We start from the raw sequence: 26,012 nt of genomic DNA, 5'->3' as shown, positions 1-26,012 counted from the left end.
GGGTGGATTAATTCGCTTAACGCCCCTGAGGAACCGGATGATGAGGTTATGCGTTCCCACGGTGCTGCCAGCCACCGCGTTATGAGAGCGGAGATGGCAGCCACGTAACCTTGAGTGTGGAGGGCGACAGCCTGCTCTCCAACTTCTCTCGGCGTAAAGAAAGCACAACGCTGATCTGGCAAATTACGGGGGTCTTCTCAGCGAGAGACACACCATTCAGTGAATAGACTCCACGTCAGGGCATAGGCGCGCTCGGGGAGGGGGCTCTAGCCCGAGTGACGGTATTAGCCACCGCAATCGGAGGTTACCTAAGTCTTCCTCGCGTCTAAAAATCTCTTCAAAGATCGGCGAGGGTGCCAGGTGGTGCCCTGTCCCTGAGAGAGTAGGTGCTCTCTCGAAGGGACTGCCAGGGGAGGGCTATCGCGAGGGAGAGCTCTGACATCCAGGTCCGGTTGAGCCAGAGGGGCGCAACCAGCAACCTGTTCCTCGTCCTCCCTGACCATGCACAGTAACTGCGCGAGCAGGCTCACTGGGGGAAACGCGTATTGCGCGTGCCCCGAGGCCAGCTGTAAGCCAGTGCATCCGTGCCGAGAGCACTCGGTCAGGGAAAGAACAACTGGCAATGAGCGATCTCGGGGGAAGCAACAGATCGATCTGGGCTTCCCCGAATCGCGCCCATATCAGCTGAACAGACTCGGGGTGGAGTCTCCATTCTCCAGGACGCAAGGCTGCCGTGAGAGCGCATCGGCTGCACGGTTGAGCTTGCCTGAATATGAATGGCGTGCAGCGATTTCAGCCGCGGATGACTCCAGAGGAGCAGACGGCGGGCGAGCTGAGACATGCGGCGAGAGCGCATACCCCCTATACGGCTGATATACGCCACCGCCGCCGTACTGTCCGTCCTGACCAGCACGTGTTGCCGCTCCAACACCGGAAAAAAACGGTGGAGAGCGGGGAACACTGCCAACAGCTCCAGGCGATATGCCAATGCAACTGGGTACCTTTCCACAGGTCCGCAGCCGCATGCCCGCAACGCACAGCCCCCCAGCCCGTGTTGGAAGCGTCTGCTGAAACGACAACAAGACTGGACGCCTGTTCTAGAGACACCCAGGCCTGTAGGATCGAGGGGTCGCTCCAAGGGCTGAGGGCGCGGCGACACAGCGCAGTAACAGAGACTCGGTGTGCGCGCGCGTGCCATGCGCGTCTGGGGACTCGATCGTGAAGCCAGTGCTGAAGTGGTCTCATATAGAATAATCCGAGCGGCATGAAGCGGCTGCGGATGCCATATGCCCCAGGAGCCTCTGAAATTGTTTCAGTGGGACCACTATTTTACTGTCGAGCTCTCTCAGACAGTACAGCATCAGCTGAGCGCGCTCTCCGGAGAGGCGCGCTGCCATGGTGACCGAGTCCAGCTCCAGCCCGAGAGAAGAGATCCTCTGCACGGGGGCGAGTTTGCTCTTTTCTCGGTTGACCTGAAACCCCCACAGGTGGAAGTGCCAGAGCACTTTGTCTCTGTGCATAATCAACTCTGTGCATAATCAAAAGAGAGGGCAATTCAGCCAGTCGTAAAGAAATTGAGTATGCAGATGCCCGCGAGCCGAAGGGGCGCTGAGGCACCCTCCGCGGGCTTGGTGAGGACCCGCGGAGACAGAGAGAGCCCGAAGGGGAGGGCTTTGTATTGCCAAGCTCGACCTTCAAACGCAAACCGCAGAAACTGTCGGTGGCGAGGAAGAGTGGAGACATGGAAATACGCGTCCATCAGGTCTAATGCTGCAGACCAACCCAGAGGACGAACGCACCGGAGGATGCGCTTCTGCGTGAGCATTCTGAACGGCAGCTTGTGCAGGCAGCGGTTCAAAACGCGCAGATCTAGGATTGGCCGTGACCCACCGCTCTTTTTGGGCACGATGAAGCGTGGGCTGTAAAACCCGCTCTCCATCTCGGCTGGAGGGAGCGGCTCGATTGCATCCTTCGCCAGGAGGACAGCAATCTCCTCTCGCAAGACAGGGGCGGACAGGGGGCTGACCCTGGTGAATACACACCCGTGACTTGGGGGGCCGTTTCGCGAACTGAATCGCATAGCCGAGTCTGATTGTGCGTATGAGCCACCGCGAAGAGCTGGCCCGCGCTAACCAGGCAGGCAGAGCTCTCGCTAATGGACTCATCGCTACAATCGCTGACGTACCAGCAGTGGGGCAGCGCGGAGTGGGTGTGCTGATCCGGGAAGCTCGCGGGTCCCACGGAAAAGCTGGAGGTGAGATATTTGCTCTCACTCCAAACCCGAGCTCCGGAGGGGAGGCTCGAGGGGTGGGAGAAAGGAGACCGTCCTCCCAGCGCTCGTGAGCCACTGGCGAAACGCACCGAATCTGCAAGCTAGAAAGCATAGCGTCCCAGACTGGTAGATTTCGGGCTGTCACATCTGGGGAAGTGAAAAGTGCCCTTTCATAATGTTTTCATGGCAGTAAAAAGTGCCGTTGGAAATGGGGCCCCGCCCTCCAGCGGGGAAAGAGCAAGTTCCCTCTTCTCCAGATGGCCTGTCCCAGGGGCGCTTCGCGGTCCGTTGCCGGACTTAGCGGCGTTCTGGGCAGGGGGGCTGCCTGCTTCCGAGGTGCCCGACGCGCTCGCTTCGCCTTAGGCGTGTGCGGGGGCGGAGCAGCTCTCGTAGGCGGGCGCCTTCGGCGAGGAGCAGGTATGAATGGCACGGCGGGCGGAGCGGGCTACGGACCGCCGATAAGACATCACCCACCAACTGCTCTCTCACCGCCTTGAATTCCTGGGTGAATTCACAGACAGTGTCGCCGAACCTGGCTGGGGATATGGGGAAGTCAAGAAAGCGGACTTTGTCGACTTTGCGCATATCAGCCAGGGGTGGCGCTCCTGGACCACTAATGTGGACATCGTCCTCCCCAACGCACACGCAGCGGACTCAGTAGTCCGAAGAGCTAAGTCGGCGGCGGTGCGAAGCTCGTAAGCCTGGGTTGGACCCACCCTCGTGCAGCTCGGCCAGCGCCTGCGCTTGGTAGCGCTGGTAGGTGGCTATCGCATGCAAGGCGGAAGCAGCCTGGCCCGCAGCTATGTAAGCTCTAGCTCCGAGGGAGGTAGATAACTTACAGGCTTTGGATGGGAGACGAGGCGGACCCCGCCAAGAAGAGGCGCCGCGCGGATTTACCGCCATCGCGCACTCAACCTGAGGAATCGCCACATACCCCCTGGCTGTTTCACCGTCAAGAGTGGTTAGGGTGGAGGGACACGCAGCACGAGCAGAAAAAAGTGCTTTACAAGACCGCGTGAGCCTACTGTGCACCTCCGGGAAGAAGGGAACGCCCCTCTAGTCGGTCCGGCCGCGGAGCTGGGGGATAAACCATCTCCAACCCACGGCCGAAGCAGCCCGGGAAAGCACGGCTAACATGTCCGTTTCAGGATCCGTAGTGACAGCGCTCACCAGCCCGAAGGGGGCGAGCGGGTCTGGATCATCATCGGACAATGAAAGCCCACCCTCCGATGCCGCGGTGGACATCTGGTCTCCGGTGTCATCGGGCGTAAGGGCTACCATCTGTTAGACGGATCGCTTCCTCCGCCCGAAGCTTGGATGGAGCGCTTAGAGGAGCGGGAGGTCCGCGGGCCCGTGGGCGACGGATTATCTCTCGCTGAAACCCTCAGATCTGCCCGAGTGCCCGCTGCAGAGCAGGGGACAACTGGGGTGGTTCGCCTTTTTGCAGAGGCTAACCGCGATCTTGCGCAACAGTCATGGCATCGCGATGACGACATGAACTGCCCGCGAGCAGCGCATTAACATGCTGGACCCCCAGACATGTAACACAGTGCCCGCGCCCATCATCCGAGGACAGGAAACCACCGCATCCAGAAACGCACAGTCGGAGCGCCGTCCTGATAAGGACGTGCTGCACGACTGTGTTGCTCTTTCTGTGAAGTTTGCAACTTTATACGCACCGCTCTGGAGGACCGGACCCAAAGAACGCCAGGCAAGGGAGAAACCCAGCTCGACCGTCTGCCACTGCGTGTACACACTCTGGACCGGGAGAATGCTCTCGTTCGCTCAGAATCGCTGGTCACAGCAGGAGGAACCCTCATCGACTCGATCAGAAAGTCTCTGAAGCGAAAAGGATAGCGTCTGCTGCGCCAGGTGAGCTTATATACTCAGTTGATTGCTTATGCCGCTCACCTGCGCAGGCTTGCGCTGCCAATTCATTCTTAATTGGCCCGTTCAATACTCTTTCAGACGAGTAGCTTCTGAACCGAACCTCCCAATGCGTGGATTTTACAAATCAAATCCACTTATAGTGCTGAAGTTCCCCCCGAAGGGGAACCGACGCAGTTTTTAAAATATTTATTTATAACATGAACGGCAGCTCCTCACCGAGACTGCCGTCTAAACCAAAACAAACGGACGGCAGCTCCTCACGGAGACTGCCGTCAAACTGAAAGCAAAAGTAAAATATGTCCGGGCCCGGTCTTCTCTCCGCTTCCTCTGCCATCGTTCCTCCTTTTATTGTCCAGAGCTTCTTCCGTGGGATCCGAAGCAGGTGCGCACCGCAGGTGTATCCACTTATGTGGTGGCCTCACTCCGTTCCCACGGCTCTCGGCCACGCCCCCTCGCCACAGTAATGCACTTCAATAATGCGACTAAAAACTGCAAATACTCCATACGTCTTCATTTGATTTTTCTTTAGTTCGATTATGACCTTAATCTGATTAAATTAATCAAAAATTGCTGTTTGCATTGTGCATTTCATGGTGGACTCTTAATCAGAGCATTGTCATAATCGCATTAAAATCAAATTATTGGTGTCCATGTAAACGTTATGTCCTGTGCCAGCTTGGCAATACTAAACCCCAGTCATGTATGGGATGTTAAATTGGTCACTCACACCTCAATCATTCATATTTATTAAAAAAGAAAGGAAAATCAGTTTTTGAAGTGAGATTTTAGTCTAAAACTCTTTATTAGAATGTAATTTTTGAAAATTATAATAGATTACTATAATATTTAGAAAATAATACATTAATGAACTATTTTATGTTCACATCTAAATGAATAATATAATACATTAAGTTTTTGAAAATATAGAAAAGGTTTATTATTAGTTAATTTAGGTATATTTGTATTTTATAAATTGATTGTTTATTTTTTATGTATATGTGCTCATAATAGTGACTGACAGAACTCAATAACAGAACTAAATTGCACTCTAACTTTGGAAGTTCATATAAATAAATAAATAAATAAGCATGCAACAACATCATAAAACGTTAATATTAGGTTAGATTTAGGTTGTGATGTCAGGTGACCAAAATTCAATCTCTAGTCAGCATCTAAGGACAACATTATTTTGACATCAAATGATGTTGATATTTGGTCGTTTTTAGGTTGTGTTGAAAAGTGAACAAAATCCAACATCTAGCTAACATCTTAAACCAAGGTCTGATAGACAACAGTGGTAACGTCCACATAACGTCAAGCTGTGACATTAAACATTGATATTTAGTTGATTTTAAGTTGGACATTGATGTGAGGTTGGATTCTGATGTCAACATGATTTTCATTTCCAAACAAATTGTAACGTCCACATGATGTAGGGGTACAACGTCAGTCTGACGTCATGTTGACGTCCTGTGCCAGCTTAGCTGTACTAAACCCCAGTCATATATGGGATGTTAAATTGGTCACTCAAACCTCATTCATATTTAAAAAAGCGAAGAGAAAGCAGTTTATGATCTGAGATATTAGTCTAAAGATTATTGTAAGAATGTAATTTTGAACAAATTTAATAGAATACAAATGTTTAGAAAATAATACATCAATGAACTGTTTTATTTTTTAATTGAATACTATCATACATTAAATAAAAAAAGGTTTATTATTAGGTATTTTAGGTATATTTGTGTTTTGTCTATTAATTGTTTATTTTTTATGTATATGTGCTCATAATAGTAATTGACAGAACTATATCACACTCTATCTTTGGAAGTTCATATATAAATAAATAAACATGCTTGAGTGTTTTCGATTCTAAAGGGATCACATCAGATCTTTGTCTGTATAGCCAGAGCCATTAAAAGCCATTTGTAGTCTCCACTCTCTGTTTTGTCTTCTTCCTGAACGTCTTTAATGGAGGTTCACCATAAGCAATCACTTTGAAGTCAACAAGCACCACACATGTAATTGCAAGATGAATAGTAAAAGACATATCTAATGAGCCGATCTCACAACACCATTAATAACACAAGAACAGCTTTGACTGTGCAATGATTATTTGTTTACAGCATTTATCAGGTTTAAATTTATTTCTGTGACCGGCTTGACATGATCATTTTGTTGCTAGTCTTGACAAGACAATGTGTTTGGTCTTTTAATTTCCTGCCAATGTAAGATTGAAGAACATATTAGAGGAAAAATAAAATCAGATGTCACATTTCTCAGTTCTAAACAGGCCATTTTGTGTTTTTAAATACAGTTTAACTGATAACTGATATTAAGTCACAGCCAAATCCAGGTATAAACTGAGTAAATCTTCCAGAAATCAAATCAATGTCTTTTTGCTTGTAACTTGATTTGAATGCCTGTTTTCTACCATCCCTCCACAACACATATATTCTGTGTAAAATGCTCCTCATACACATTACTTACCGAAAAGGATGTCCATTTAGCTAAATGTACACACAGGAAGCACAACACCATTAACTCAGGTATTGTGTGACAAAGGTTGTGTTTGGAGCCATTTACTCAACATATCATTGTCCATAAATCTCAAGTATAGGGCCACTGACATTTTCGTTTAAGCTTGAGGTAATGCATGCAGAATGTCATCTCTAATCCTTCATGGTCATGGGTTTAAAGTTCATTCTGTAATGTTTATCTGTATGTTAAAACAGTTTGGGGGCAGTGTGTGCCTGTATTACAGACTAGTAACAGAATAAATCAGTTATAAAATGAACAACATGAGCAAGGCTGAGGTTGCATCCGCTGTGTGACCTTATGTTCCTTTCCTTCATCAAAATTCAGGGTTGATCTTGCCGGACTCCTTTCATGCTGTGTTTTCCAGTTTTCACATATCTTAAAGAGAATATATTGATTGATTTGCATCCACAAGCCTGTTTTCATGATTTACAATGTGACGAACTTAGCATGGTTTTTCAGCTAAATGAATAGTACAGAAAACACAGACAAAAATGTTTGTTTTCAACAGAGGTTTAATACATTTGGAACAGCCTAAGGGTGAAAAAAATGAGTACATTTGTGTTTTTTTACAGGTCTAATATCTTAAATTTGTATTTTTATTTATTTTAATTTAATTTTTTTGTACATTTGTATGACCTCTTTAGCATTAAATGTTAAGCCAATTTAAAGGGATACTTCACATCAAAACATTAAACTGTCATGTTTTACTTTTCTTAAACATGTTCAAAACATGTTTGATTTCTTCTGTTGAACAAAAATGAATTCATTTTAACGAATATTGGAGACCAGTAGCCAATTGACTTATACTTTTTTCATTTACAGTGGATATAAATGGGTATTGATTTCCAACATTCTTCAAAATATCTTCTTTTGTGTTCAGCAGAAGTTAAACAGATTTTAAACCACTTGAGGTTAAGTAAATGGTCATTACATTTGCATCACTGGGCGATCTCTAAGTTTTCAGTATTTACATTATTTTGTGACCTTTTCAATTTACTCATTTACGGCTCATATTTCTTGAATATATGTGATTTCAAAATGATGACACTGTACACTGAAGTCAGAAACTTAAGTTATAAATATAAATTCACCTGCTAATTTATTAGGTACACCTGTCCGACTACTCATTTACGCAAATTTCTAATCAGACAATTCACATTGCTGCAACTAAACGCATTTAAGCATGTAGACATGGTCAAGACGATCTGCCGCAGTTTAAACCGAGCATCAGAATAGGGATGAATGGTGATTTAAGTGACTTTTAACATGGTATGGTTGTTGGTGCCAGAATTTGGAGCTGGTCAGTTGGAGCTGGTCTGAGTATTTCATAAACTGCGGATCTACTGGGATTTTCATGCACAACCATCATAGGGTTTACGGGGAATGGTCCAAAAAGAGAAAATATCCAGTGAGCGGCAGTTCGGTGGAATGGCCAGACGGGTTTGAGCTGATAAAAAGGCAACAGTAACTCAAATAAACACTCGTTACAACCGAGGTATGCAGAAGAGCATCTCTGAATGAAATGTCGAACCTTGAGGCGGATAGGCCACAGCAGCAGAAGACTACACCGGGTGTCACTCCTGTCAGCTAAGAACAGGAAACTGAGGCAACAATTTGCACTTGCTCACCAAAATTGGTCAATAGAAGATTGGAAAAACGTTGCCTGGTCTGATGAGTCTCGATTTCTGCTGCGACATTGAGGGGGTCGGAATTTGGTGTCAACAACATGAAAGCATGGATGGCACACTTGGGCCCATTAGTACCAATTGAGCATTGTGTCAATGCCAGTCTACCTGAGTATTGTTGCTGACCATATCCATCCCTTTATAACTACAGTGTATCCATCTTCTGATGGCTACCTCCAGCAGGATAACGTGTCATGTCATAAAGCTCAAATCATCTCAGACTGGTTTATTGAACATGATGATGGCATCACTGTACTCAAATGGCCTCCACAGTCACCAGAATTCAAACCAATAGAGCACCTGTGGAATGTGGTGGAATGTGTGGCTATCATATCAATATGGACCAAAATCTCTGAGGAATATTTCTAGTACCTAGTTGAATCTATGCCATGAAGGATAAAGGCAGTTCTGAAGGACTAAGGCAGTTCTGAAGGATTAAGGGGGTCCAACCTGATACTAGAAAGGTGTACCTAACAAAGTGGCTGATGAGTGTATATGCATTTATGGATTAGGATTAGCGGCCACTGCTAGGCACTATGCTAGAAACTGTCAGATTAAAAATAAAACCATTTTACACCAATGTATACCAGACTTTCTCAACTATTTCGACTGTATGATCTTGGATCCTTATTTGCAATTTATTCAGATATGGAAGAAAAGATCTGTTGAAAATCCTGTTTAGTTTACAGATGACCACACAGCTGTATACGATGAGTCATGGGCCATGGCACAGACTGGCAAACAATTAAATGGCTTTTTATAAGCAAAGTAAAATTGGAAACTTTAATTTCAGGAGCACATTCTACCCATTACTGAGAAGGAAACTCATGCCTGAAAGCTTGCATTTGAGCAATTTGAACAAATGAAAGCTTTAACTATGAGTCATGCTTCTACAGGACGCGCTAACTGTTTTGACTGTGAATAGCCATTTCTTCCCGAGATTTATTGTGCTTTCATAGGTTTCCTTCAATACCTTTTCACTTAAATGCATAATGACCTCTTCCCATTCGTAGGCGCAGGTACAAAATAATGAAAAGTGACTTTGGCCAGTGTGATGCGTCATATTGGAGATTTTATGGGTGTAATTATTGGATGATGACACATTTTGCTCCTCAGAGTGTCTTGGCGAAAGATGTGCCGGTTCATATTCAGCTCGGGCCCTGTAGGGCCATTCAGATAGATTGAGTGGAAAATTACTTCGTTAAACTTTGTGGCCTTCGTTTGGCTTAAGAAAGCAGTTGATTTTAGAGACCTTCAAAAAGTCTAAATGGTCAGTGATTGCAATTATGGTTATGAAAATGACATGATTTGTGCCTGTTCATTGCTGCATAACTACACAATATTATCTCGTTTCCCCTTGAACCCTCTATCACTTCATATAGATGAGTGTAGCTGTGAATAAGCTCCATTTGGTCTATAAGCACTCTCAAAAATAAAGGTACCCGAGCTGCTGCTGGTGTAGAACCTAGGGCTGCATGACATTGGAAAATGGGATATTGTGATATTTTATTCTTCTGCGATAAATATTGCGATATGAATACAGTTTCACAAGATAGTTTGATTAGCTCTATTTAATAGTGTTCTGGGGAGTCAAACAATATTCATGTACAGAAATTGAATAACCACAAAGCAAAAAATTATTATCTTTGTCTTATTTCTAGTCAAAATATAAAAAAAAATTCTTAGAGCTAGTAAAATATTGTTTTGTTTTAACCGTCAGAAGAAAAATGTCAAAATTAAGAGTTTTTCCTTAAATCAGGTAAATTTTCATTCAGTGTGGTAATTGAAATAATCTTGTTTTCACTTTTTATATAAATTCTGTATAAATACAGAAATGAAATACAGTTCTGTGGCTCCTGGGCTCTGTTCTTCGTACGTGGATTACTCAATTAGCTGGATTTATTTATTGGTGATTTGACACGATTCAGGATCATTTCGTTCTTTAAAACTCGTCCAGAGTTTTTGTCATCTGGTCTTTTAGCTCAAACCTGCTCAGGAGGTGGCAGTGTGGTTGAAATGACAGTGGTGGAAATTACATTTCCACAGTTTATTATGAAAAAAATGAAAGATAGCTTCACAGATTTGCTTTGAATTGATACTAGAATTTCATGTATACAAAATACTCTTATTTACCTTAATTTAGTTTGGTTTTTAAAACACTTTTGAAGGTAAAACATGTTTGGAAACGACATAATATTACAATATTGCCTTATCAAGTAATATTTACCATGATTTATCTTCATGAGTTGTTGATGAAAATTTAAATTCCCTCCAATTAGAACGTGCTCTGAATTCACTATTAATTTATTTTAGAAACCTAAACTTAAACCAAAACTAAACTTTTTAAGGTGACATTACAGTGTTGTGGTGGAATGACACTGATACTGTGTGATCGCTATATTTTGAATAAAAATTAATATTAGTAAATGTTTCACATTAATAACCATTAAATTTTTAACTTAATTAAGATACATTAATAGTTACCAGATAAATAATATATTAAAATGTTATTTTCACTATTCAAGTTTAAAACTCTGGATATGCGACAAGGTGAAAACAGTGATTTTGACACCTAAAAGAAGGTTGAATAATATAGAAAAAATATAATAGAAAGTTAGTAAAATTAAAAAAAAAAGTGTATTATTAATTTGAAGAAGAAAGTGGAATTTTACGATAATTGTATATATTTTTAGATATATGATCAAAGGACAAAAAGTGCCCGTAGTTAAAGATTATACACTGAGGAAAGATAAAAAATAGTAAAAAATTATATAAATTTATATATAAATAAAAGTAAAAAAAAATATATATAAATAAAACTGTTATGCAATCTATACTCCGAAATAAAAGTACAAACCTGTCAAGGTGCTGGTTTCTTAACCCACAGGAAGAGAACATTTATTAATTTGGATTTTGAAGCGCTTACTACTTTAAGGTACTGACTAAGCTTTAGTACAATTTGTGTATGATCATTAAATAGATTGCTAAATACTCTTGACAAATGAAAGTGTAAAGCATGCAGCTCACAACAAATTTGTAAAGTTAGCGCGTATCAATTTAACAAACCCTTTGCTACAAATTATATGTAATTTTGCTCACATGGATAAATGAATATTAATCAGATGATGTCATTATGCTGCTGTGTCGTCAGCCAAAAATTTCATTCATTTTACAGTCATTGATCCAGACATTTTAATCTGATTTGACAACTTTTTTGAAGAACCAAATTAACCACAGATCAGTTCTCAAAACTAAAAGATCCAGGATCTGCCAAATCATCTTAGATCATTTAAGTAAGCTATGAAGAACAGACCTCGGCTCAATTATAATTAAGACTCAGCATTACATATTTTGCGATGTGACTATTGCGGATGTACACATTGCAATATGGATGCTGAAATGATAAATTGTGTAGCCCTGGTAGAAACTTCTCAAAATGTACATGTTTGTAACTAATGTTCTTATTAAAGCCTCAAGGCTATATTCTAGTACCTAAAAAGTACAAATGTGTACCTCATGAAATTTGTAGGTACAATAATATCTTTGAGGTACCAAAATGGAGCCTTTAAGTACAAATGTGCACCTATTGAAAAGGTACCACTCCAGTGACAACACTTGTACTTTTATTTCTGAGAGTGAATCTGTTGTTAAGCAAATGGTAATGTAAAGAAATCCATTTAAAACTTTAAGTAAAGGTCAGCTCATTTTGTCCTTGTCAACATCAATGCTAATCTTTTCTCCTTTTATTAACCTCCATCATAACAGTGTTCAAGAGCATGTCTGCCAAATCATGCGAAACTGTATTTCCGATGGACATAAACAAAAAACACAAACAGCTCCGAGCTTCACAATCAATAAGGTCCTGTTGTTGTTACCTGCTGCCTCTAATAAACTCATGTCATGAATCCATCTTTCAGAAAGAGAATTGAGGTAATTGTTTTAGCTTTCCAAATTAAATACATTTTCTTTTTCTGCTTGTTCATGTTTACAAGGGATGCATAAATGACATTTTAAATGAAAGCTGATGTCTAACATACCCAACACAATCTCACGGCAATGCGTAACTGTTTGATTTAGTGGCTAACTCGTATTAATTCGGACGATCTAATTCGTACAATTTAGTACGATTTGCTCATCCCCCAATAACGGTTGGGTTTAGGGTTGGGATTAAGTGCCACGCCTCCTTTTTAAAATCGTACAATTTCATTCGACTGAACTCGTACGAGTTTGTACGAATTAGCCACTAAACTGGCAAAACGTAAAATACATAGAGACTGAGACTCACGAGAAAACGTAAGTATTTTACGTTTTGGCAGTTTAGTGGCTAATTCGTACGAATTCGTACGAGTTCAGTCGTACGAAATGGTACGATTTTAAAAAGGAGGCGTGGCACCTGACCCCACCCCTAACCCCAACCGTCATTGGGGGATAAGCAAATCGTACTAAATTGTACGAATTAGATCGTACGAATTCATACGAATTAGCCACTAAATGAAAAAGTTACGAATTGCCGTGAGATTGTGTTGGGCTGACATACCTATAAAGAGTAACCATGCTCAGTATTATTCCTTGCAATAAAGAGACATGAAGTATAACCTTCAGCTCTTCTTAAGCACTAATCATTTGTTTTTACTTCAATTATGCTTGTTAAATAATTATGGCACTTCAGTCTTATAATTGTAAAATAAAGCACATGAGTCACATCTGAGTCAGAAAGCGAAGGTTCATCTAGTCAACATTTAGTTCTGACAGGATTCACTTCTACAGCATTTTACCCTGAAACACTAAAATGAAGATTACTGGTTATTCAGTGTTACATAAGGCGAAATTACTTTGTTTTTCCTGTGTGAGGGATGCTGTTGTCAAAAAAGACGAGCATCTTTCCTGTAGACTAAAAGCTGAACTTTATCATATTGTAATAGCACTCAGACATTGAGTTTCAGACATGAAGAGAAAGCATTTTGTCATTTTCTTTCTTGCTGGAATGCATCCTGTAAGAAGCCAAATGTTTTTCCTCAGTGTAAATCGCTGCAGAGTTTATCAGATGATATATCACAAATGTTTCTGTAGGTCAGAAAAAGTCTTAAAGGGCATACCTTTCTCTTTATAAATGTAATCTATACAAAAACTGCTTTTCTAATTATTAACAAATAGTTAATCTTTAGTTAAATGAAACTTAAGTCATAGTTAATAGTAAATATGTGTTCCTTTTACTGTATTTTGTTGTGAGACTGACTCTCAAACCAGTGAGCAAGAATAAGCTTTTGGAGTTAAAAAAGGTATTTTAATAAATACAGTGGGGAAAATAAGAATTGAACACGTCACCATTTTTCTTAGAAGACATATTTCTAAAGGTGCTGTTGACATGAGATTTTCACAAGATGTTGGTAACAACCAAAAAAATTCACAAATACAAAGAAAGCAAATCTAATTCGTTTAAAAATTAAGTTGTGCGTAATAAAATGAAATGACGCAGGGAAAAAAAGTTTGAAGACATGAAGAAAAGGAGCTGTAGAAAGTGAGTGAAAGCTCAGACAGCAGCTGAAATCACTCAGTAGTTATTCAGTAACTCTCTGCTCTTTATTATTGAAAATTAATATTCGCTGCTTCAGCTCAACACCGACATTAGCAGGATGATGGAGATGAAACCATGGTGGATGCTTCAGCAAGACAATGATCCAAAACACAGCCAAGAAAACTCTCATATGCTTCCAGAGAAGGAAAATCAAGCTGTAGAATGGCCCACCCAATCACCTGACTTGAATTCAATATTGAATACAAATTAAAGATCGGATTTGATAAACGAGACCCACAGAACCATCAAGATTTCTGTGAAGTCTGTGAAAAAACTCACCCCTGAACAATTCATGTGACTTTGTTCTCCATATGAGAGGCGACTTTAGCATGCCATCACCAAAAAAAAGCTTTTTATATAAAGTATTAAATACATTTTTTTAGTAGTTCAGTGCTTTCTCCTTCTGTCATTTTATTATTATTACACATAACTCATTTTTAAGATTTCTTTTTATTTTTATGCTTGTATTGTTTAGATTTTTACCAAAATCTGGTTCAATTCCATGCCAACAGCTCTTTTAGAAATATTATACCAAAAAAAACATAACATGTTTAATACTTATTTTCCCCACTGTACATACATTTGAATTAAATAAATAAATCTAAAAAAAACAAAAGTAAATAAATGAATAACATTTTAAATAAAGCAAAATACAAAACCTTAGACTGTAAATCATAGATCAGCAGAAATTGTCACGAATTAAAACAATTAGATCAATTCTCTTTGAGTTCAAACTTTTTTTAATTAAATAAAGAAAATGTATATGTTTAGGTTAACAAAGGAAATGATTATATATGTTATAATAATATAATATAATGTAATAATGTAATATTATAATAATAATAGGTGGCATGGTGGCTCAGTGGTTAGCACTTTCGCCTAACAGCAAGAAGGTCACTGGTTTGAGCCCCAGCTGGGTCAGGTAGCGTTTCTGTGTGGAGTTTGCATGTTCTCCCGTGTACGAGTTGGTTTCCTCCAGGTGTTCTGGTTTCCCCCACTGTCCAAAGACATGCGGTACAGGTGAATTGAATAAACTAAATTTGCCGTAGTGTATAAGTGTGTGTGAATGAATGTCTATGGATGTTTCCCATTTCTGGCTTGCAGCTGGAAGGGCAACAATCATTTAAAAAGACCCAGCATGACCAAAACCAACTAGAAAACTACAGAACAGAGATTTGACCAAGTCAATTAGAAATGACCTTTGACCTCAATATGGTGAGAGTGGCCTCTCTATGAAAGCCCTAATATGATATTGTCCTCTTTTACTCCACTAAAATGTAATTGCAAACCCAGTCATTACTAAACACATTTGTCACAAACTCATGGACTGTTATAAAGGAGACTATTCCACCCATGTTTGCTGTGTAATTTATTTACGGTATGCGCTCCAGAAAAAAAAAAGATACATATTTTCTCTATTTCTGCAGCAATGTGCAGTACTATGTGTGATTTGATTCAGTTTTATTGGTCACTATTATCCAAGTGTGTTCTCTGGTAATTCTCACTTAAGGGCTTTTGTGTCACATTACGTTAAACCATTAAACACTTCTAAAACATCAATTAAGACAAATCCAATCCAATTTTATACGACCCCTCAAAGGGAGAGTACGGTGTAATTTACTTATGTATAATACAGTTTTGGAACAGAGCGTAGAATTTCTGTCTCTTCCTATTCAAGATTCAGTGATACGATTATTGTAGATGTTGCTGTAAATGAGTTAATAGGTTTTTCCCAAGTCTCGGTGTCGGGGGAAAGCCATTGAGCAGCACTTTCAGAGCCCGGTCATAAATCAAAAAGCTGCACCGCAGCACCATGCGATGGCAGCTCTTATCCACAGACTTTGACTCAGCAGCATGCCATGTTTGCCCATCCAGTTAGAATTATTGGGTCTTCACTCATTTAGACAGTACTGCCATACTCTGTTAGGTTGAACTTTCATTAAAAAAAGAAGCTGAAGATATTTTTCAGACTTTATTTTTAGAGATAGATGTTTGGCTATGTACTAAGGAAATGTCATTGTGATTGGTGAAATTGTGAATTAATTTCACTCTTTGCCACATGATAAACAGACAAGCCCGCTAACAACTTATAGGGCTAAGTATCACGGTTTTTCATAATTGCTTTGGCTCAGTTCTCGAATGAAATTTTTATTTTTTAAAACTATAAATTTAGATCTCTGAACACTTAGCTTATTGTTTATATCAGATTGGCATTTCTTATTGATTTAAGCAAATTGGAAATGCTTTGGCACTTATGTGCAAACATTAACTACAATTATCTGTAGTTTGGACTACTTTAATATGGGTTGTTGGTCAAAACTGTTGAGTCAATTCTCAGTTAAACTGGCAAACTCATCACAACTTCTCAATCATTTTTCATCCTGTAAGCCATCACACTCAAAACAATATATTCAACTATCAAACATTTGTATACACAAATTAATTAAAATATTTGATTTTGATATTGTAATGTCTTATAAAATAGCCTCTAATTAGCAAATCACGCACAGTATTTAATCAAACAAGTACTGTAGCATAGATTTCCCACATCACAATCACTACTTTTTTGAGAATGGAGAACTTCCGCAATCCTGAACTGCAGCAACATGCTTGTGGAAGAGCAATTGGAAGACGTAATCTCTGGCAAGGCCAACAAGAACAACAAGATGCCCACCAAGAATAGATTTTTTTCATGAATGCCATTTTGTATTTTGAATGCTAATTTCTTTTGTGTGTGTGTATTTTGTGGTAACACAAATGATATATTAAATATACAATACAGTAATTGGACAAGCAGTGTACTTTAAATGTAATTCTTTCATACAAAAATAAGTGTACTGTATAAATACATATGTACATATATATTTTTCTATGTACAATTTTTTTTAAACCTTAATATTCTATGGTTGACTGTCATGGTGAAAAAGCAACTAATTATTTTGAGCAATGTAGCTCAAACAATGACAAAAACACTTTATATTTGGTGGCCTTGGCTAAATTACTGGACACAATAACTAAGTTTTGAAGCATGAATGTATCGTTTTCGGTGAGATATTAGATTTTGTAGACGTGCACTAAAAATTTGAAGTTCCAGCAAACAGTTTGGAGATTTGGACTCACAGTTTAGAGAATGTAAAGACCTTTAAAAATGTGTCAAAGCAATTTAGAAAAGCTGTAACTCAGAAATGCTGTTTCCTTCAAATAATTGCAGTGAAATTTGTTTTACAGTGAATTCATAAACATAAATTAAATACAGTGAGTCATAAAAAAACTGAATTACTTTGAGAACTGATTTATATTTGTCCACATTTTAAAATATTATCAGTTTATTTATTTAATTTAATTTAATTTAATTTGCACTCATTCATTCATTCCTTTTCCTTTGGCTTAGTTCCTTTTATTAATCAGGGGTCATCACAGCAGAATGAACTGCCAACTTATCCAGCATGTTTTACACAACGGATGCACTTCCAGCTGCAACCCAGTACTGGGAATCATCCATACACACTTTTTTTTATTTTATTTTGTTTTTTATTTTGTTTTATTTTATTTTACTTATTTTATTTTATTTTATTTTATTTTAGTTTATTTTTTCCATGGTAATGGTGAAGGTTTGGTAAATTGTCAAGGTGTGTTACATCCAGTAATTTTAGCAAACATCCAAGTATAATTAAACCTTACAAAAAACAAGGGTAAAATAAGATTACAACTTGAAACATCTCAAATAATACTCTCTCTAAATTCAGCATGAATATCATTCTCACAAAAATGTTATTTCAAAACATAATTTTTTCAAACGTTTAGAAATCACAGCTGAAGCACACTGCAAAATCAATAACTGTGAGGGAAAAAACACATTTATAGACCATTTTGAGGGATGTAAACAATAACAATGATCCATACGTATTTCCTGTTTTACATTTTTCAATATCATAGCTTCCGAGAATCCAGAAAGGTCAACATATTGATAAATAATGTTATGACAGCCGTTTTAACGTTAGGAAACGATTCAATTGCCTCTTGTTACAGTTATTAAAATGGTTTACAAGCAGGACATGTTTATGGGCCAGTGACTTGACCAAACTGAAATGGTCTACATGAAACTACTTTTCAAATGTTTGTTGTTTCAGTGTGAACAATATAGTTTATTTATATTTCTTGTAAATTTAATCTGTAATGTTAGTTATCATGTGCACAGGCCCACTGTAAAACAAACATTGTAAATTCGCTTGAAAATCTGTAGTTTAAGTCTAAAAAAAACACATTATTCCTTGAAATTAAAATCTGTTTGGGTAATATTGATTTATAGGTTTAGTAGAATATGCTCAGTAAACACATGTAGAATTGATCATGCTGAATACTGTAGGTGTGTCCATTTACACTGATCGATAAGAAAACAATGATGAAAAATGACTCCACACATTTGTCTTTGGCAGCTTTACAGATACACGCCCTTCACAATGAATTGGAACATGCCTACAAATGACTACAACATCAAGGTCCTTTTATGCCCCTTTATTTAATGTGTCCTTGCATTGTCAGTTTTATGTGCAATCTGATATTTATTATTATTCCCTGCTACATTAGAATAGAGACCACTTTATAATTATGCAGAGCCCTAAAAGTATAACCTAATCAATTCTGAATAAGCTTTTAAAGCAGTATTCTGGCCAGCACAGCCGGTTATTTAGAGACCTTATAAAACACAGATTTAATGACTATTCTCTACAAGCACAACTGCAGAAATGCTCAGCTCTCAGCCGTGGTTGTTCAGCCTATATATCACCTTTGCAGATTTCAGAAACACATGCAGTAGCTGAAAATGTGAGGTGTTTGCAAAACACTGTAATATGGGTCTCTTATCTTATTGGCCACAAGGGAGAAAATGTATAGATTCATAACATTTAATGCAGGGAACATAAGCTAGGAAACACATGCACATGATTTAGCACTTTTATTCGCCTTTCATATGTTTACTAGCTCAGTTCTGCGCTTCTGAAAATAGCAAATGTAATTCCAAACACTATTCTTTATGCTATTGGTCAAGCAAACCAACACAATCCACACAATTGGTTGAAATTTAGGTTGAGTTGTGTTTTATTTACCTCAGGAGTTTGATGTCAGATGGGATTGACGTCACACCTGAGCTGATTGCGCCAGAGGTGGTCCTATTATCTGGAGATATGAGGGTCTGCCATTAGAGAAGGCTTTTTCTCATGCATGTGCCTTGATGTCCATTCACATTATAGCCTTGATGTCATTGACTTACTGTCAGAATTGTTCAACGGTCAATCACGTTGTGGCGTAAACTGAATCAAGGAAAATAGTCTGTAGAGGAAAACAGGTGTAAACCTCATCTAAATCTAAATCTGATGGTTAAAGGAAAATGTGTTAACGATTAGCCATTAATTTGTTTCTTACTGAAGCATGTTTATACAGTGTGGTGAATTGTTTCATTCATTGACAATTTCTGTTTAAGGAGGACTCAAAAACGTTGGTTCTGCTCTCTATTTTGTGTCTCATGGGTGTTTTACATTTATTTACGCTTTCAGATTTGATTATGCATCATTATGCATCCTTGATGTCTGCTCTGACAATATTTAAAGTTGGAAAGTTTAACAAAGTGAATTCTTTTGATTTTTTTTTAGCTTAAAATGATAGATGCAAAACCAATGTTAACAATTTCCTAGAGAATCTACAGTAACTTCATTCATTCATTTTCTTGTCAGCTTAGTCCCTTATTAACCCAGGGTCGCCACAGCGTAATGAACCACCAACCTATCCAGCACGTTTTTATGCAGCGGATCCCCTTCCAGCCGCAACCCATCTCTGGGAAATCTACAGTAACTTACTGGCAGCAATTCACCAGTAACTTACTGTAAATCTGTTACAGCTAACATAGTGTATTTACATTTACAGCACCATTTATCTTGCTGTATATGTAATTACTGCATTGTATGTATATCTTTGCTGTAAAATATACAGTAATTTTCACAATAGAAAAGCAATGGTAACATTGAGAGATAACAGAGTACAACTATATGTTGTACTGTTGTACTGTTGTCTCACATCAAGAAGATCGCTGGTTCAAGCCTCGGCTGAGCCAGTTGGCGTTTCTGTGTGGAGTTTGCATGTTCTCCCTGGGTTCATGTGGGTTTCCTCCAGGCTCTTCTTTACCAGTGCTTAATTTGAATTATACCAAAAAAATTTACTTTTACTGATCTAGTACTGTACAAAATGTCCTGTCCCACTTTATAATTTGTCACCTTAACTATGTACTAAAATAAAAATGTAAATACAATGTACTTAAGGTGTTTATTATGTATTGTAGAGCACTTCTTTTCCCCTAATTTACTTACAGAAAATAGTTACAGATGTAATTACATGAAGATATTTGATATTTAAATGAATTACTAATTTCAGCACAAGTACACATTAGTTAAGGCCACTTAATATAATGTGGGACTATTTTGTCTTTGCAATCAAAAGTGTAGGGAAGTAGTCATTGCTAGGAAAATCAGTAATTGAAAATGATTTTTGGATTGAAGACTTGATTTTTTGGTTTGGATTATGTGAGTTTACTGAGTTACAGATGAACAGTTTAACATTGTTTCATTTTCCATTTTGAATTCTGATGTAAAAGCTAAAGATCCTTTAAGTTTAAGAGTCAACACAAGGGTTTAGTTTAGAGCTTTAAAGGGATTTCTGAATTTCTTATTTCCTTAAGTAAGATTAAAAGCTCACAATAAACCTATTAGGTATTTGTGAGGTATTACATTGTGATGTGAGGTAAAAAAGCTACAATTTGTTTTTAAACTAGGGCTGACATTACTCAATAGTTCATACATTAACCTTTGGCTTTACAGTTTTGAGCAGTACTACATCAAAACGCTCCCAGAGAGTCAAATGGCAAAACAAATCGAGACTATCTGACAGTTTATATTTTCATTTATCAACTACAATGTTTCCCACAGCTTCATGATGAAACCACATGATCAAAACACTGCAGGCATGCAGAGATCAAAATATCTGCACTTGCTGATGCAAAATCAATTTCTGTGAACCTAGGTTTTCCTCAAAAGACCAAAGCTGAGAGAAAATAATGTAGAGATAACAGACAATAAGACAATTTGACACAACTAAGAAAGCAAACTTTACATCAAGTCTTATATAATTGCCCGGATTTTTTGGCTTTTTGAGATTTTTTTAAGTTTTTTTTTTTTTTTTGAAGAGAGACTCATTTTCTTTGCTAACAACGTCGACCTTTGATGAACTGCGCGCTGTGATGTGCAAAGGAAAAAAAGAAAAACTTTCTAGTCAGGATTTACACGAATAGCAATTAGTAGCAATTGGTTTGATGTAGTAATTATCCCTGGAGCTGATCAGCCTCACCTCAAAGAGCCAAGGAGATCCAAAGGTAAAGAGTCTCTATAAAAGTAGTTTCACAGCTTTTCTGACACACTTTAACAGTCCTCAGAAATATGTTTAGAATAACAACGAAGGACATTTTCACAGTAATTCCTATAATAATTTGTCTTCTGGAGAAAGTCGTTTTTTTTAGTTTGACTGGAATTAAAGCAGTTTTTACAATGTTTGAAACAATTTTTAAGGTCAATATTATAGCCATCTTATGAATTAAAAAAAAAAAACATTTAAGGTAAAAATTATTAGCCCCTTTAAGCTATATATTTTTTCGACTGTCTAAAGAACAAACCATGATTATACAATAAATTGCCTAAATACCCTAACCTTAACCTAATTAATTGATTGACATTTAAGCTGAATACTAGTATCTTGCAAAATACCTAAAATATTATGTACTGTCATAATGTAGTACAATATACAGTATGTAATAAATTTAATATATTTCACTATTACACTATTACTAAACAATAAAAGTTCATAACAATTACATTGATCTTCTAATGTAGGCATTAAATTCAAGAGCTCATTTGTGAACTTGTTATTTCACTATCACTTGTTTGATTCTCTGTTCTTAGGCCTTGCATGATTATTGTGAACTCATATAGTGGTATGTCCACACTAAACCACACATTGGAAAAAATTTCTCTTGCAAGGTGGAAAATTTAAAGCATGTTGATGCTCTAAAATACTTTAAACATTTCATTGTTGCTACATAAATCCATGACTTCACTGATTAGATTTGTGATCAGAGTTACAACATGCCTGGAAGTTTCAGTGTGGAGAGCTAAGCTGCATTGTTTAATTGAATAATAATAAAAATAAAGTTTAAATGTAAAAATACAAAATATAAGAGTTTAAATATAAAAATACATTTCAAGAGTTCCCACTTAGATATGCTTGGCATTTAAAGCAGGTTTGGCATGCTGTCCCGGGAGAGAACCCTGAGCTCGGAGATATTTGAGCCTAGGGCTCCCGCCTGGTCAATAAGCATATCAGGGGATCTGAGATCAGGTAGGTCTCGATAGCTCCCCTTTTAGAAAGGGGAGAAAAAGGAGGATATGGGGTGGATGGGGGGATTCTTCCAAAATAAAGATAGAGCAATAAGGAGAAAGTGATCCATTTATAGTAAGCTAGGATCACTCTGATTGGATTATTACTGATTACGGATGAGTGGCCAGCAGTGGTCAATCATATCATGTGCTTCTCTCGAAATTAGTTTATGAAACTTCACTTAAAAGTAAAACTACAGTTTTTTCCTCAATTGTTAAAACACTAAACCCATTGTCTGAACTGAATGCTCAGTTACCTGAACCCACTTATTTAATCAATCACTCTTTAAGCAAAACCATAAGCACTTTTCACAAAGCTTGCCAACACATTTTTATTGTGGTGCACCAAGTGCTGCATAATGATGAGTACAGCTGACAAAAGTCAAACACAATTAAAGCTCAGGCATCACCACTTCAACTCAAACCAATTCAAAACTGTTCACACTTTTGGCTAATGATGTGAGGGAACATATACAGTAAGCCAGTTCAGAGAGCACTGGTTTGTGAGGCTCTACAATGGATAGTGTTGGACTATTTCTCACTTGCCTTAGTCCACCCCAATTCAATAATCGGTCAGGAGTCAATTAATCAAAATCAATGAATTTATTTATCGAGCATAAGTGAATAAAGCGAAGATCAGGATCCTGGGCTTTTGAAGAACCGTCAGCCAAGCAGTCTGGATGTCCAAAAGCTCTCGAACTCTTTCGACTCCCTCCTTTTATCCATCAGCAGCGTTCAATCTTTTTGGCCACTCCTCTGATCAGTTACCCCCAATCTCTTTTGTTGCCATCAGCTGTTTTCAGGCAGAATCATCTCTCAAAAGTCTGTGGTCTGCACACAGAGATACCTCTGCACACAGAAACAAAAGGGCAAGTGAAAGTATCACTCCTCCTTGACATACTTGACACTACTGACATCTGGGGTGCAGCAAGCAACTGTAGCAAAAAATCATCAAAGCACAGCTGAGCATCATAACTTCCTTATAGAATTATCAGGATAATATCAATTTTATTAAAGCATCATACATCACGCATACACAGAGAGCAGTATAAAAATGCTGCATCTACCACATCTGCTTTTCCTCCTAGTCCTGTCTATGAACTCTTGACCTGTGTATGCACCCATCTAGGGGAAGCCCTTTTGCAGATCTGTCTCCAGCCAGCACCCACACACAGCTCTTGTGGTTTTAGCAGTTAGTTAGAAACGCATTATAACAGGGGTTAAGTAGAAGTACGCTATATCAGGAGACATCGTCATATCTGACAAAAACACATATTGTAAATAATGAATAGTGAGGCAAATGGGAGTATATTCCTCCAATAGCAAAAAATATATCAAAAGAAAACAGTGATTAGTAAGACAATAAAGCAATATTTTCCTCATCTGCTCCAGTTCTCTTTTCTGTGTAGAAAAGTCACACATCACAGCTGCAACCCAGACAGGGGCTTTCTGCAAGACTTGTCTGTTACAGATTTAGTTATTTGACATTATAGGGGTGGAAAGTTCCTGTCTCATTTTAAGGTCAAACAGAATGTCTCAGCATACCACTGCGTGGGCTCATTAGATTGTCATGGTTCAAGCAAACACATATACATATGCATAAAAAGCATGAGCACATATATGTAATTCAAAAGAAGCATTTGACTGTAATTCTATTCCTTCAATAGAAATCTGAGTAATGCACTTATTTGTATATTTTTATACTTTATTTACATGGGCTCACTGTTCTCAAGTGGCAAACACATAGGATTTCTGTTTATTTTTACAAGTGCTAGGTACGTGTGAATGCACAAGATTTCTTTTTCGTCTTTTTGTACAAGAGCTAAATGCACAGGTTTTCTTTGTTTTGCAACATACATTTAATAAACTTTTATTTCTTCAGCTTCAGATCCTGAGCATTGTGTTTTCAATTTTTCTACATAGTGTTTATTGTTCAGTAGTTTGTTTAATTTTTATTGACTTGGGGATCGATTTGACAACATAGTTCAGTTTTGAGCACAGTTTTGAGGTGAAAGTTTGGTTTTGCAAGAAGAGTCTGAGGTTTTGTGAATGTAGCTTGGGTTTTGTGTTCATAGTTTAGAGAAAAAGAGAGCAGAGCAAGAAATGTGTCTTAGCAATCAAGAAAATCGGTAATAAGGGTTTACTTTAAAATAATAAGAATTAAAAAAATAGTTAGCATGGTCATAAACCTAAATATAGCGAGGTGCACAAGTAATTACAATTTATTACTTTAATTTTACATAATTTAAAACAGGAAAAAAACACTGTGTATATTGCTGTAATTTTTCATTAACTATTTAACGCATAAAATTACAGTCCAGCTGTTAATTTGCTGATATTGTTTGTAATGTTTATAGACTTAATAAAATAACAGAATAACAGAAAAATACTGTATAAATAATACAGTAATATCCTTGTATAAATCATAAAAATTACAGTTATTTAATGATAAAGTACCTAAAATGAAAGTCAAACTGTTAATTTAGAGAGATTGTCATTTTACTGAGTTCTGAATATAATTTAAAATGACAAATTATTACAGTAAAAAATTTAGATAACACTTTATATTGAGGGTCCATTTGAGTATTAGTAGACTGTCTGCTTAATATCTGTTAATACTGCTCCTTCATCAGACATTTAACTGACCAGAAGAAACTTTGCAAGTACATGTTAACTTACTATAGCCCTAACCCCAACCCTAACCCCAACCTAACAGTCTGCTTATAATCTAATGACAAGTAGTTCCCATGTAGATGCAATGTAACTTAAATTCAACAAACGCACCATCAAAATAAAGTGTGACCAAATTTAGAGATATTTTCTCTAAAATTAGGCTTTTTTACAGTGTGTCAGACAAAACGAAATTAGTTATTAGAAATTATTAATTAAAACGATTATGTTATGAAATATGTTGAAAAAAAATCTCTCCGTTAAACAGCAACGGATAAATATTTGAAAAAGATTTCAAATTTACCAGGTGGGTTAAAAAATTAGACTTTAACTTTATGTATGCATATTTTAACCATTCCCTTTTCATCTTTTATTATAAGCAAGTGCCGCTAGCTAAACTGCATAGTAATATGTGAGCACACTGGCTACAATATCAATATCACTTTTTTCTCACCACTAAATTCGAGTGCTGACTGTTTACTACAGGTGAAAAAAGAGAATACACAGAAAGAGAGAGATTACATAACATATTTACAATGTTCCTTTTATGCGACCACATAAATATTAATGATGAGCATTCATTTAATTTTCCACTAAGAGATTAGCTTCAGGGAAGTTGAACTTATAATCAGTCAATAGCTCAGTTTTGAGGCCATGCGGTAATTCAACCATTACTTAGAAATATATTTTTTCATACTGTAATTCAATAATACTGTAATTTAAGTGTCATTCAAGTGTAACACATCTCATGAAATGCTTACATGATAGCATCTTTCTCTTTCATATTTCATGTCAAAATGATGAATCACATCAGGTTTCTCATTGCCCTTGACATCAAACCTGAGATGGTGCTTGAATGATAAAATATTGAATTGTTGTCTATTTCTATTTATGAAAAGATATCATCT

The 26,012-nt window shown here is 38.1% G+C and overlaps 1 protein-coding gene across 6 annotated transcripts in view; it reads left to right on the top strand.

Annotated features, from left to right (window-relative positions):
* cthl (cystathionase (cystathionine gamma-lyase), like) overlaps positions 1-26,012 on the top strand; it is a 62,731-nt gene that overhangs the window by 16,561 nt on the left and 20,158 nt on the right. Inside the window, exon 13 of one of the 6 annotated variants that reach the window (XM_073952845.1) lies at positions 4,249-6,097. The exons of 3 other annotated variants lie outside the window; for them this stretch is intronic. The gene's annotated coding sequence lies outside the window, so the exon portion shown is untranslated. Of the gene's footprint in view, positions 1-4,144; positions 6,098-26,012 lie in introns of those variants that run through there. 2 more of the 6 variants (XM_073952844.1, XM_073952843.1) reach the window with 2 other exon arrangements.

The sequence above is a fragment of the Danio rerio genome, chromosome 6 (genome assembly GCF_049306965.1).
Source record: "Danio rerio strain Tuebingen ecotype United States chromosome 6, GRCz12tu, whole genome shotgun sequence".
In the NCBI taxonomy this organism is placed as follows: domain Eukaryota; kingdom Metazoa; phylum Chordata; class Actinopteri; order Cypriniformes; family Danionidae; genus Danio; species Danio rerio.
Note: the sequence above shows the minus strand (reverse complement) of the source record. Positions and strands in the feature narration are given on the sequence as shown.